Source organism: Vulpes lagopus, chromosome 6 (assembly GCF_018345385.1).
Source record: "Vulpes lagopus strain Blue_001 chromosome 6, ASM1834538v1, whole genome shotgun sequence".
Lineage (NCBI taxonomy): Eukaryota > Metazoa > Chordata > Mammalia > Carnivora > Canidae > Vulpes > Vulpes lagopus.
Genome location: NC_054829.1, coordinates 133574151 through 133589626, shown reverse-complemented (window position 1 = coordinate 133589626; position 15476 = coordinate 133574151). Strand labels below are relative to the sequence as shown.

General features: G+C 45.9%; 1 protein-coding gene across 4 annotated transcripts in view; it reads left to right on the top strand.

The window, feature by feature from the left end:
- INPP4B (inositol polyphosphate-4-phosphatase type II B) overlaps positions 1–15476 on the top strand; it is a 707856-nt gene that overhangs the window by 255278 nt on the left and 437102 nt on the right. The gene's annotated exons all lie outside the window — the stretch shown is intronic.

The window sequence follows — 15476 nt, the reverse complement described above, 5'->3', positions numbered from 1 at the left end:
TCCTAAAAAAAAAAAAAAGTGATTTGGAGTTAAGAGGGAACAGAGAATAAGGAACCCAAAGTTGAAATGCTGAAAAGAAAATGCAAAAAAATAAAATAAAAATAAAAAAATAAAAAAAATAAAATATAAATAAATAAAATAAAATAATAAATAAAATAAAATAAAATATAAAATAAAATAAATAAAATAAAATAAAATAATAAATAAAATAAAATAAAATAATAAAATGTGATAAAAACATTTACAGGTGTATTAATAATAATTTCTATAGGTGGCCTGGCACAGATGCGAGGTCGTAAGTTACTTTGATATCAAAAAATATACCTGCGTGTATTCTAGAAAAGGTTGAAATCAACTCAGCGTGCTGAGGCTTACCCAGAATTCTGCTCCCGGCTACTGAATGGACACACGTGCAAAGGATCAACTGCAAATCCAGGACAGCTCTCGTTGCTTCCACGTGGAGGGTCTAAATTAGCAGATCACGGAATTTGGAGGTGCCCAAAGGACTTTATACACTTGTCCGTTCAGGCCCCTGTTCTGCTTTCCGGCAGCAAGCGCCGTCGTTGTCGGTTCCACGTGAGCTCGACGTTAGCCTGGATGAGTTCATCCAGAACCGCACGTACTTCTCCGTCCTCGGTGGCAGCTCAGCCCTGGAGGACTTGCATCCTTTTTCGGAATAAAGAGCGAGGGACCTGCAGACGTGTTTCTCATTTGGCCTTTGACCTGACCGTGCACAAAACCCTCTGGGCCTGGGCCCGGGTCTAGTCTTTATCGTGGTGTCTCCTGGTTACTCTTCTGCGGGGTGAGGACCATATGGCCACTGTCATTTTCTATCACAGCATCAGTTGTCATGTTCCAAAACCCCTTTTAGATTCATTAGCATCCTCTCCACTCTCCGTCTCCCTCCTACCCCTCTCTCACTCCTTTCCGCCCTCCTAACATCTACATAATTCATGGTGCACAGAAATATTTAGCTTCTCTCCCACACCGTTCTCTGCTGCAGGAAGCTTTTGGGCTGAGACAACCTTGGACGATCATGTTCCTGACTCAGGATGTCCTCCGCAGGGTGATGCACGTAGTAGTGTGGGGTGGGGGTGTCTCTAGGCACCTGGTGTCCCCAAGGACTCCAGGTATGATGCTGGCCACAGATCTCCTCTATTTTCAGTTTCCCCAACATATCTGGAGCAAAAGACTGGACGGGGTCAAGGACTCTTTTCCTTTCTGAAACCTTTTCTTGCTTATTTTCCCAACTCTTTTTTTTTTTTTTAATCCTTAGGTCATTAATTGTTTTTAAAGCATAAATTAAAGCATTTATGGCTTTTCCTTCGGTTTTGTCATGCCAGCTCCTCCCTGAAACAAGATAATTTCTGTTTTTTTAAGATTTATTTTTATTTATTTATGATAGAGAGAGAAAGAGAGAGAGAGAGAGGCAGAGACCCAGGCAGAGGGAGAAGCAGGCTCCATGCAGGGAGCCCGACGCGGGACTCGATCCCGGGACTCCAGGATTGCGTCCTGGGCCGAAGGCGGGCGTGAAACTGCTGAGCCACCCAAGGATCCCCGAGAATTTCTGTTTTTTAAAGACTTTATGTATTTGGGAGAGCAAGGAGGGCACAAGTGGGGTGAGGAGCGGAGGGAGAAGCAGACTCCCCGCTGAGCAGGGAGCCCCGGGCAGGGCTCGGCCCAGGGATCTAGGAACAGGACCTGAGCTGAAGGCAGATGCTCAAGCAGCTGAGCCACCCAGGCGCCCATCAGGTAAGTTCCTAAGCCAACCTATTAGGTGTACGGTGGCCCCTGTGTCCCTCTCACTCTTAATCATTCTCCTTGACCACAAACTCTCATTTGTCATCATTCATCTAAAACCTGTGCTGGCACAAACCAAACACTCAGGTACAGTCGGGGAGAAGGAAATGGGAATAACATGCTGTGATTTAGAGGGTTCGCGTTGATGGCTTCGGCCTCATACCGCAGTAATGTCAGCATCTGCCTCAAATCCTGGCTCATTGTAGTTTTTGAAAACTAGCACCTCTACGCCTTTTCCACGTAAATTGCTTCCCTACTCACACGTGTGCGAGTGAGGCTTGGCACCAAAGCAAGGACCAGACTATGGGTTGTTAGGCCACCTGCCATGGTCACCTTTTAAAATCTGACGGGCACTGAGGGGGGCACTTGACGGGATGAGCACTGGGTGTTATTCTGTATGTTGGCAAATTGAACACCAATAAAAAATAAATTTATGAAAAAAATAAAATCTCTGAAAAAATAAATAAAAATAAAATAAAATAATAAAATAAATCTCTGAAAAACATGGCTCAGTTGATGGGTTCATTTCCTGTGTCGTGTAGCTCGGTGTTGCTTGGAAATGTAGGGGGGTCACCATTTGTGTTCGTGTCCAGATCATTGACTAAAGCTCTCCGCGGGGCTAGGCCGGGGCTGCGTGACTGCAGGGGCAGGATCAGCAGGGGTGGCCTGAGACGCCTCCGCTCCGTCTAACTGCTCAAGTGCAGCTCACGTGTCACCACGTGTTGACGAAGGTTGACTTAGAAACGCCGTCTGAGATCGAGAGTAAACCGTGTTGTCGGGAACGGCTATTGAGAGAGATGACCAAGTGACGAGAGACGCGAGCCTCTTGTTGCTCGTGCTAAATTCACGGCGGGCCGTCGGGGTGATGGTGGCCCTCGAGGAGCTGGGGGTGCCCTCTGCCCGCACGCGGAGCCGGAGGAGACGTGGGGTGGCCGCAGCCTGGGGGGCCCGGGTGTGGGCAGCTTCGGGCACCTCCCGCAGCCGGGCCGACCCCCAGATACCGGGCCGCCGGGCACTGCCTGTCCGGGGGTTCAGGAGCCCGTCGCCCTCTGGTGCCCTCTCGCCCTCCATCTCCTGGTCACAGGGGGAGGCCTCTCCTTGCAGGAACCCCGTTGCACCCACAGCATCTGAGCAAGGGAGTTGGGACAGTCAGACGCCTGCACCGCGCCCAGCTCTGGTGAGGAGCACCCGCAGGAAGGGGACGCAGGTGGGCCCAGGACGGACGGTCCGTTCTCACGGCCGGTGCCTTCTTTCTGAAACCCGTTACCTTGTTAAAAGCTCAGTGAGGGTTTCCTTCTATCTATCGTATTCGTAAAAGTCACCTAAAAGGTACTAACTCATTAGACCACAAATGCGTAGCCCATCTTTGCAGCCGGTGCCCCCTGCCCCCAAGGACAGACCCCTTCAACCAGATACCTCAAAGAGAAGCACAAAGCACAGAGCAGATTCAAAAAGGAGAAATCGGGTGCTGGAGCTGGGAAATGGTGCGGGCGTTTATGCAAACTGGCCAGTCTCTTGCTCCCCAGGCCTCCCGGGCAGCCTTACAGGGAGAATCGAGGAAGCAGCTCTGAGACTCACTGGTCTGTATTAAAAAATGAAGATTGGGATCCCTGGGTGGCGCAGCGGTTTGGCGCCTGCCTTTGGCCCAGGGCGTGATCCTGGAGACCCGGGATCGAATCCCACGTCGGGCTCCCAGTGCATGGGGCCTGCTTCTCCCTCTGCCTCCTGTGTCTCTGACTCTCTCTCTCTCTCTCTCTCTCTCTCTGTGACTATCATAAATAATAAAATAAATAAATAAATAAATAAATAAGATTCCGTTCTTGCATCAGCGGGACACAGTGTGAGAAAGAATAAATTAAGCCAAAGGGAAGCAGGCAGCCGTACCTTAAATTGTATTCTTTACCAGACTATCCATCACATATTTAGATTGAGCTGTCTGGTCAAGCTCAGCTTGAGCTCCGTGGCTGTGACCCCCCTTGGGGTGATGAGCTGCCGCGATTGACCTCACTGGCAGAGTGGTTGACTCCGTACGACCGATCCTTGGGAGCACCATTGCTCTGTCTGGTAACGTTCTTCATAAATATACTCTGAGACATGTTCTGCTTCGGTTGGGAAAGCTTTTGTGTTGTTAAATTGTCATGTAGGTATGCAAAGTAAATGTCACCCCGCTGTTTTATGGCTTCTCCAGACACTCGGAGACACTCCATGGGTGACGAGTGTAACAACACCTAGCAGGTGCTGTGAGCAGCCTGGAGCGGGTCTCATAGTCTCAACCTGGAGATAATCCAAACTTCCTGGTCGGTGAAAAAAGCAAGAGCCCTGGTCCACATCTGCTGTTTTAAAGCCGCGATTAACAGATGAATGTCTGCTCAGGGTGTGTGTGTGAGACAGAGAGAGAGACTTGGTTGAGCAAGGGCAGCGTTGACTTGTCCCCCCCCCACAGACATACCTTGGAGACATTGCACGTTCTGTTCCAAATCATTGCAATAAAACAAATACAGTAATAAAATGAGTGAAATGAGTTTTTGGCTTCCCGGTGCATATAAAAGTCACATGTGCACGACCCCGTAGTCTAGTAAATGCACAATAGGGTCATGTCTAAAAAATGCACATGCCTGAATTAAAGATGACTTATTGTAAAAAGTGTGACCGTCATGAGAGCTTCCAGCAAGCCGTAAGCTTTTTGCTGGTGGAGGGTCTTGCCTCAGTGCTGATGGTGCTGACCGATCAGGGTGGGCGTCGCTGAGGCTGGAGTAGCAGCGACAGTTTCTTAGAATGAAGTTCGCACATTGACGGGCTCTTCCTTTCGTAGATGTTTCTGTCGTACAAGGTGCTGATAACACCCACAGGAGAGTTTCTTTTCAAATCGGAATCGATCCTCTCAACCCCTGCTGCTGCTTTGTCAACTAAGTTCATGTAATATTCTAAGTCCTTTGTTGTCCTTCCAACGGTCTTTGCAGCGTCTCCACTGGAAGTAGATTCCATCTCAAGAAAATCCTCTCTTTGCTCATCCGTAGGAAACCACTCCTTATCTGTTCAAGTGTCATCATGAGATGGCAGCAATTCAGTCCCATCTTCAGGCTCCACTTCTAATTCTTGTTCTCTTGCTAGTCCCACCGCACCTGCAGGTACTTCCTCCACTGTTGCCTTGAGGTCCTCAGTGTCATCCGTGAGGGTGGAGGTCCCTGACGTCATCCGTGAGGGTTAAGGTCCTCAACGTCATCCGTGAGGGTTGAGGTCCTCGACGTCGTCTGTGAGGGTTGAGGTCCTCGATGTCATCCGTGAGGGTTGAGGTCCTCGACATTGTCTGTGAGGGTTGAGGTCCTTAATGTTGTCTGTGACGGTTGAGGTTCTCGACGTCATCCCTGAGGGTTGAGGTCCTTGACGTTGTCTGTGAGGGTTGAAGTCCTTGACGTCGTCGGTGAGGGTTCAGGTCCCCAACGTCATCCGTGAGGGTTGAGGTCCTCAACGTCGTTTGTGAGGGTTGAGGTCCTCAATGTTGTCTGTGAGGGTTGAAGTCCTTGACGTCGTCGGTGAGGGTTGAGGTCCCTGATGTTGTCCGTGAGGGTTGACGTCCTCAACATTGTCCGTGAGGGTTGAGGTCCCCGATGTCGTCTGTGAAGCTTGAGGTCCTCAACATCGTCTGTGAGGGTTGAGGTCCTCGACGTCGTCCGTGAGGGTTGAGGTCCTCGATGTCGTCTGTGAGGGTTGAGGTCCCTGACATTGTCCATGAGGGTTGAGGTCCCCAACATCATCCATGAGGGTTGGCATCAACTTCTTCCAAAACTCTACAGTGTTCATATTCGACCTCTTCCCATGAATCACGAGTGTTCATAATGGGGTCTGGAATGATGGCTCCTTTCGGGAAGGTTTCTAATCGGCTCTTCCCAGATGAGAGGAGTCCCCGTCCGTGGCAGCTCTAGCCTCGTAAGAAATGTATTTCTGAAATAGTAAGACTTGAAAGTTGCAATGACTCCTTGATCCGTGGGCTACAGAATAGATGCTGCGTTACCTGGCGTGAAAACGACGTTCATCTTGCTGTATGTCTCCATCAGAACTGGGGGGGGGGGGGCTGGCTGTGTTGTCAACGAGCGGTAATATTTTGAAAGCAATCTTTATTTCTGAGCAGTTGGGGCTCCAAGCATTCAGGGAGCCACGTTTTAAACAGACGTGCTGTCACCCGGGCTTCGCTGTTCCCTGTACAGACGCCGAGCGGATGGAGCATGATTCAGAAGCGCCCTGGGACTCTGGGATGGGGGGTGAGCCTGGCTTTCGCCGAAAGCCATTAGCTGCACGGCCCCCCCAGAGCCAGTCAGCCTGGGTTTTGAAGCTTTGAAGCTGGGAGCTGGCTTCTCCGCTCACGCCGTGGAAGTCTCCGTGGCATCGTCTCCCAGCACAGGCTGGAAGCCCGGCGACTACGGCCACTGCATGGCTTGTCCTGCTGGATCTTGCTGTGGCCCCCGCGTGAGCACACCTGCCCCCTGCATCCTGCACTCTGACGTCGGTGGGTGGCTTCTTTCCTCAAGCTCATGACCCGCCACCTGCCAGCTTCCAGCTCCCCTCCTGCGGCTTCCTCGCCTGTCTGGGCCTCCAGAGCTGGTGATGCCAGGGCCTTGCTCCGGCGGCGTCGGCCTCTGGCTTGAGGGATGGGGGCAACTGCTTTGGTCATCGACCCAGACCGCCCAGACCCCATCCGTATCAGCAGCAAACCCGTTTCACCCTCTTGTTGCTCGTGTGTTCACCACAGCCACACTTTTAATTTCCTTTGGTGACTTCATTTGCACCCCGACGTGGCTCCCGGGCGCAGGGGTCTAAGCTTGGGCTCCCGCTGTGCCCTCGTCTCTAAGTGTAATCACCTGTAGCTCTTCGGTTAGAGGCAGAGGCCGTGGCTGCTCCCCCACCTGAGCACGGAGAGGCCGCTGCGGGCTGTTAACTGGCCTAATTCTCATATTGTCGCGTCTTAGGAACTCGGCCCGAAGGAGAAGAGAAAGGTGGGGGACGGCTCGTCCGCGGGACTCAGAACAGGTGCAGTTGTCACCAGTTCTCGCCGTCTCACACGGGAGGTGGGGGGTCGGCAGCACCTCGGGACTGCAGCAGTGACATTGGAGGCCGCTGGCCCCGGATCGCCGTAGGGGGGTATAATAATGAGGGAAAAGCCTGAGATATTGGGTTAGTGACCAGAGCGTGACACTCAGTGAACAGATGCTATTGGCGAAATGGGACCAGCGGGCTCCCTGGGTGCAGGGTCGCCGCCAACATTCACTCAGCAGGTGAGGCCCCGACAGAGCCGGGGTCAACTCGCGGAATTTCATGCCTCGGCCTTATCTCTGTCTTTTTCTTCTTCTTTTTTTAATTGAATCTCTTCTTGTGTCCGTTGCTAAAAACCGTGGGGTTCGTGGCTCTAAAGGTCCCCTTCCAGCATCTAAGTTGAAGGAAGTCTGATCTCGACGGAGAAATTGCCCCATCAGAACAATTCCGGGAGGCGCTCCTGCCCCCTGGCTCCGGGCCGGGCCTGCAGCGCGGGCTCGTCTTGCGGTTAGTCTCAGAGCAGCCCTTGCGCCGAAGTGTGATGTAGAGGTTTCTTAGCATGTCTTGGTGCTTACAACGAGCGAACCCCTCAGCTTCTTCAAGGCTCATACTCCGCGTGAGTCACAGCTTCTGCAGGTGGCATCTTCATTCAAAGTGTCTTCTTGGGGTATCGCAGGGAATTCTGCTACCCGGAGTCACAAATATTTAGGCGAAATAAACGTGAGTTTGCCTGAAAGACTACAGCCCAAGTAGTTGGCTTCGTGGTGATGTAAGTTCCTATTACATCCGTTTTTAAATGCGTGTATATGCTCACGTACACAGGGTCCTGGTGGATTTACTAGAGCAGAGTCAGAACGTCGACATTATTTTTCTAAGTTTCGGCCCCGTCACTGAGTTTGCAATAAATTATTTTTAATGTGTCACCATTTTTAACACACTCCAGATTGCTGGCTGCCCTTCTTGCCGCGTGGATTCGACCAATTTAGCAGCCAGTGTTGAATGTGTTCCATATTTAAAAAGTGATGCTCACAAAGAAGGAGTATGGGAAGCCGCTTACGTAAGGATTTAGGTGGATGATTAACAACCAAAGCCAAGCTGTGCTTTTCAGGGCCCGTTCTGTAAAAGGTCACTCCTGATGATCATTTCCCAGAATCCTCAGCGTCCGGGTGAGGGTTTTGGTGTTGTCTTTGAAGGTACAGAACATTTTCCAGAAAAAAAAAAAAAAAAAAAACGAGGGAGAGAGAGCTGCATAAGGAGTAATAATTTTTTTTTCTTTAAAGAATAATTTACACATCCTGTGCTCTCGCCTACTTCGGTTTTTTATTGCATCCCCTTTGAAAGCAAGATTTGAAAAATTCTAGGTGGATTTTGGAGTAATTATTAAATATTTCTGGAGTTCATGTGGTGAGATATTTTTCATTTTCCTTCTCTCTCTATATATATATGTGGGGGGATGTGTGTGTGTGTAACCTCTGCTGAGAACTGGCTTCTCTTCTGTTTTGTTCATTCCGGCAGCTTCTTTGCAGAGGCGCTCAGCCTCCTCCATAGGTGTACACCTTGACTTCCTGATTCAGAAAACTTCTGTGCCCCCTCTCACACCGAGCCTAGGCCCTATTCCTCACTCCCCATTCCTCTCTGGAAATCTGTGTACTAATCAGCCAGGGCTCAGCAACCTTCTGTTGAATACGTACACATCGCTTAGTTTGAAAGCGTTCCCTTGCGATTTATGAGTCACATCGATCGTCCTGTTAATTAAGCACAATTATTACGTCATCTCCTATTCCCTGATACCTGTACCCAGGTACAGGAAATGACTCGGGATTGGCTGGAGTAGTTTCGGATGGAAGGTGGGAAGCAGGAACGGAAAATCCCACGAAGAGACGGCCACATTCCTCTAGCACCGTCCCCAGATCAGGCCCTTCGAACCTTGGCTCGAGGTGTTCTGGGAGCTGGTTACACACGCTGAGGTCCAAGGGGACCGCGGGAGAGACATGGGCTGTTTCTTTTTTTTTTCTTCCCTTTCACTAATTTTTATATTCCCCAAATGAATGAGACCATATAATGTGTCCTTTTCCAATTGACTTATTTCACTCAGCATCACACCCTCCAGGTCCATCCACGTCGAAGCACTTCGTGGGGGTCTGTCGTTTCTGATGGCTGAGGAATATCCCGCTGTATACAGAGACCACAGCTTCTCTATCCATCATCTGTCAAGGGACAAGGGCTGTTTCATTTCCGCTCCCCACTCTCTCCTGAGTTCAGCAAAACCAAATTCAGGGAGCAGTAGGACAATTCCAGTGGGGTACGTGAAAAATATTTTTAAATTTGAGTCTCGTTGACACACAACGTCACATTATCAGGTGTACAGCGCAGGGATCCAACATCCCCCACGTGCGCCTTTATCCCCCTGACTTATTCATGCATCCATAGCTGCAAGCCTATACGTCCCCTCCCCTTCACCCATGTTGTCCATCCCACCACCTCCTCCCCTCTGACAACCACAGTTTGTTCTCTGTATTTATAGGTCTGATTCTGCTGTTTGTTTGTTTTTCGTTTATTTTATTGTTGTAGATTCCACATATAAGTGAGATCCTATGGTATTTGTCTTTGTCAGTCTGACTTGTTTCATTTAGCATAATACCCTCTAGATGCATCCATGTGGTTGCAGATGGCAAGAGCTCATCCTTTCTTTTGTCTGCGTGATACCTCATTATCTTTATCTATATCTGTCTCTGTGCCACAGTTTTCTTACCCATGTGTCTATCAGCGGACACTTGGGCTGCTTCCATATCTTGGCTCTTGTAAATAATGCTGCAATAAACACGGGGGTACATATATTTGAATTAGTGCTTTCATTTTCCTTGGGTAAATACCTAGTGCTACAATTATTGCATCATATGGAATTTCTATTTTTAATTTTTTGAGGAACCTCCATAATGTTTTCCACGGTGGCTAATACTAATTTATATTTCCACCAGTAGCACACGACAGTTCCTTTTTCTCCACATCCTTGCTAACATGCATTTCTTCTCTTTTTGACGTTAGCCATTCTGACAGGTACAAGGTAATATCTCATTGTGCTTTTCAGCTACATTTTCCTGATGGTTAGAGATGTTGAGCATCTTTGCATGTATCTGTTGGCCATCTGTACGTCTTCTTTGGGAAAAAAAAATGTCTATTCAGGTCCTCTGCCCATTTTTGAATTGGGTGTATTTAAAGATTCATTTCAGCATTGAGGAAGTAGCTCATGACTTTTACCTTAAATCATACATTGGACCAATATATCGGGTGTCAATAAAAATCTGTCTTCAGGCAGCTGATAAAGGTCGTTGACATTTACAACATGATAGTATTTATCAGGCTAAAGTAGTACTTCCAAAATTAATCACTTAAAAACACAGCATATCCTGTAAATTGTTCAAGCACCTTCAACTTGTTCTGGAAAATGTCTGTTGTAGACGTTAATTATTGACTACTATGACGCATGAGAGCGCTCACTATAAACACCAGTTTCACAGTACTACAATTTGGCTTCTCACATTAACAGAACATTCGAGGGAAAATGCAAGTTTTGTGCAAAACATCAAGTGTGGCTGAACATTACTGGATACTTGGGCCAACACGGAGAGCACATTAGGTAAGACCACGACTCACTTCAAATACACGAGATAGAAGTAATGCGTGGCCGTCTGCTTTTTGTGGCAGCAACACAGTTTTAAGATTATAAGAGACAAGGGCACAAGGAAGATAAAAAGTTGACCTTTGGTAATTCCATGGAATAGCACTGAAGTGTCAAACTATGAGAAAAAGCAATAACAGAAGTCTTGAAAAATATTTTCACTGGGAGGAATTATCTATTATTTATTAAATTATGTTGAGTTCCATCTATATGCCCAATTCTCCATTACGCTCGGAAATGCAGAGATCCTCACTGTCTAGCAGGACAGACCAACCTGCCTACTCAGTCCTTCCTGGGAGCCACCAGGGCAGGCTCCCTGAAGGAGAAGAACTTCGTCTTCAAGCAGGTAGGGATTTTCTAGACAAATGAGGCAACTCTGAAGAAAACAACAGCATTTGGAAAGTTGTAGGTGAGGAAGGGCACGAGGTATTCTGAGAACGACACGCTTATCAGAGGAAAGCTGGCCTTTCCCGAAGGTAATTAGGCATTGCCGAGGCCGGGTGTGCCCTGCATACCTGCTTCCTTGATTAGAGCTTATCCCATAACAACGGATCAATGGTACCAAAAGATTCATCATTTAAATGAGTTTACTTAAATGAGTTGGCTGCTGTTTGTGTTTTTGTCTTTCTTTATCATGTTTTCCCACATCAGATGGTCTCATGATTCATAACACACATGCAAATGAGGAAAAGCATATTGAACCTTTTTTTCCCTAAAAATGTCACTTTGTAGTGTGTTTAAAGTTCCCACAAATTGATAGGTCACGTAGATAGGAGCAGAGATTGAGATGTGGGAGGGCTACGCATTTGAAAGATGAGGAAAGTGAAGTCTGGAGTCTGCCCACGAGACCTGACAGGTCCTTCAGCAGAGGCGAAAAGGAAAGTCAGCCTCAGCTCTCTCGTCCTTGGTTATTTCGCCTGCTTGGAGTCAAGCTCATTGATGATAGAAGGAAAGTTCCCATTTTTCCAGATGCCGAGAAGTACAGGAAGAGGCATCTTCAGCTCTGGAGATGCTGAGGCACAGTACTCCATGTGCAGCTGCCACTTCTTTTGATTTCAGAAGATAATTTCTACTAAGAGGAAAATAAAATCCAAAATTCTAGAAAGGCAGGAAATGATGATGACACACAGTCTTTTGTTGATTTTTCAGGTGGTTAATTATCAGTTGAATTAATGGTCATTTATCCTTTACCTGCTTAGAAATTGTTCAGTTCCAAATTTGAGAAGTTAAAGTCAGAAAAGTTTTCTGAAGTGAGAAATGCAGAGGGGGAAGAGAGCTAATTATCAAGGCACAGACAGAAAAGAGATTTCGCAAATCAGCCAGCACTGTTAATAGAAATATTAAATAGAAGACTTTGTTGGCTTTCATGAACCAAGTGTTGAACGCTTGATTCTTACATGGATAATTGGGAAACTTACTATTATCCTATTAATCTGTCAACAATTTTACTTGCTTTGGGAAAAAAAAAATAGGGTAATTATGGTATCACTATACAGATGGCTCCCAGCTCATGACGGTTCGACTTTCAACTTTATGATGGTGCAAAGGTGATTCAGATTCAGTAAGCGTCACCCTTTGAAGTTGGAATTTTGATTTTTTCCTCGGCTAGTGATATACAGTATGATACTCTCTTGTGATCCTGGGCAGCAACAGTGAACCACAGCTCCCGGTCAGCCATGCGCTCTCAGACGTAAACCGCTGAAACACTTGCAATCACTCTTTACCCATATGACCATTCTGTTTTTCACTCTTGGTACCGTGTTCAACAAATTACATGAAATACTCAATGCTTGATCATAAAATAGCCTGCATGGTACATGATTTTTGCCCAGCTGTAGGCTAATGTAAGTGTTCTGAGAACATTTAGAGTAGGCGAGGCTAAGCTATGCTGTTCATTAGGGTAGGTGTGTTCAATGCATTTTTGACTCAGGCTATTTTCAATTTATGATGGGTTTATCAGGACATAATTCCACAGAAGGTCAAGAAAGATCTGTATGGTGACGATACCTTTTAGTCCTGCAAAGTGTTGCTCCGTGGAGAGGGGGGCAGTCAGAGAAGGGTAGGAGCAAACCCCTCTAAGTCAAGCCCTAAGATAAGGGCCATCCTCACCCAAGTCTAAGGCCAGCACAGGATCGCGGATATGACACACGACGTAGACGTAAGGAGTCTGGGGAAACGATGACGCATCCAGTTGGAAATGTTCTAGAGGGAATTGGAAATTTCAGCTTGAAAATCAGGGTTGAGGATGTAAATTTGGGTCTGTTTTTTAGAATTGATCATGGACGCCTGGAGACTGAGTGAAATTTCCACGGAAAAAGAATATGGGGTGGAAATAAAGGAGACGATTGAGATAAACTTGGGAAATGTCTACACATATGTAATTTATGGATTTAGATAACACTGTCCTTACAAATTATCATTTTATTTATTACTATTTTTACCGTAACAACAATTATGATTTATGGAACCACTAGGCACCAGGCAGTCTGTACGGATTAGCTCATTTTATCCCCACATTTCTTTGAAGTGACTTATGATTAGCCCCGTATTGCAGGTGGGAGAATTGCTATAGCTTGATTATTTTCCTTGCATTTCTACTCAATAAACCAAGAATAGCAACCATGGCAAAGAAACTGCTCACTTTCGCTTTCCTGTCGTACGGCTTATTCTCATTTATGTACAGATCCTCCTAAGAAGAGGGTAGAGACCTGCCATGGGTGTGAAATAGTAGACTGCCTGAGGTGAAGGGAGTGCCTGCTTGGAAACTGGTTTTTGTCGAAATGACGTGAAAATTGTGGACATTTGTCTGGAAGCAAGAGAACCGTATTTACCTCTCCCCGTGTAGGTGGATGAACTAAACTCTCCCCCAGCTTCTCTGTCTCTGAGTTATTACGTAACTCAAGGAACAGTAGCAGCAGACAGAGGACGCATTTCCGGGTGCTCAGGGACGGTTGTTGAATCATCAACGGACTCATGACATTTCTAATGTTTGATGTTGCTAAACAAATTGTGCATAGGGGTAGTCATTCGTACAGTCCGCCACGGTGATGTGGGCTCCTTTTGGTGATGTATGAAAATCAAAGTTGTTTTAGGTATTTTAATATGAGCATTACACTGGAGAAAGAACTCTTACTTCCGAGGCAGTGTATTTTATTTAAGAACAAATGGCATTATTTTCAGTAACAAGTAAATTGTGCTGTCCCTGTGGAAAACAGTACAACAAATGCACTTACTATTAGATAATCATAGAAATACATATAGTTTTCCTCTCTCAGGAAAAAAAAAAAAGTTCAAAAGTTAAAAAGTTTAAAGGAAAATTTAAAAGAGTTGTAGAGGTAAGGAATTTTAATAAACTGAAACCTGGTGACATTCTACAATCTTTGCATACTTGGACCCCTTTTATTCTATGATGCCCGTATATAAATATAAATAAATACATTTTCATGTATAGGCATAATATAAAATTTGAATTTATGACTCGAGTTTACAAATGTGGATCACTCAGGATGGGCTGTGTTATGCTAGAGAAGCACTGAGGGGGGCACTTGGCGGGATGAGCACTGGGTGTTATTCTATATGTTGGCAAATTGAACACCAATAAAAAATAAATTTATAAAAAAATAAAAATAAAAAAATAAAAAATAATAAAAAAGAAAAAAAGAAAAAACAAAGTCAACTTTTTAAAGGCTTAAAAGAACAAAAGCATGTTTCTCCCTCAAGATACACGTCCACAGTGGATTGGCTGGGGTGCTAATCAAAATCTTTACAGCTGGAGACGAAGATGAAGGAGTTTCTGTAATCTGCAGCTCAGCCAGTCAGTGGCAAAGGCAGAGAAACCTTGCGAATTGTGTATTATCAGAGCATCTACTCAATATTTGGTGACTGGCACTGATGACTAGCACAGTGGCCCTTGGATGTACGCGTTCAGAGGCAAGGGTGAGGCTTGGGTGTTCATGGATCATCTTCACAACTTTTAAAGGCAGGTCACATTCTTGCAGCTTCTTATGAACATATTATCTCATTTGTTTAAGTAAGTAAGCATTTTGCTAATGAGGTCAAGATGAAATTTGCATTACAGTTTTGCTCTGTTTCACCTCGCTTTGTTCCTCAAATAAAACTGTTTTTCTAAGTCTAGTCTTGTAAAGAGTATAATCTGGGAATTGAGGTAAGTGATTAAGAGTGGACTTACCCCTGGGGCCCCGGGGTGGCTCAGTCAGTTAGGCATCTGACTCTTGATTTCAGCTCAGGTCATGATCTCAGGGTCACGAGATTGAGCCCTGAGCCCTGTGTTCGTGGAGCCTGCGTAAGACTCTCTCTCCCTCTACCCATCTCCCCCACTCACTGTGTCTTGCATATATATACTCCCTCTCTCTCTCAAATAAATACATAAATAAACAAATTAGAATAGAATAGAATAGAATAGAATAGAATAAAATAGAATTACTCCTAAAAATGTCAACCATTTTTACTATGTTCATAGGGAGATTTGGGGTCAACTATAAAACTCGACATTGTTTTTATTTGATTTTTTAGAAGTGTTTTGGTACATTTTAGAATCCAGAGCGACACTGGTTTCTATTTGTTAAATATCACGACAAATGTTGGAGAGCTTATTGTTTTGAATCTTTAAGCTAAATAAAGATCAGAGAGCCACGGTACAGTCCTCTTGGAAGGATGCACAAATTTGTCCTACGCTGATTTGAAAGCAGACTGTCTTTTAAGAAAAGCTTTAAGATTGCTGCTGAGCACGGAGAGCATTTGTCTCGTGCGTGTATTCATGCAACTGAGATTGAACTCATTCAGATTGTAAGACGGATGATATATTTGCAATACATCTTGGACATTGTCCTCCAAAGATAAAAGGGTGAATGGCACAATCACTTTTTAGACCTATAATTCTGGGCACCATGCACTGAAATGATTTTCTGATTCACTTATTTCTTGAGGCTCTGTTCCTGACGTGTGTTTC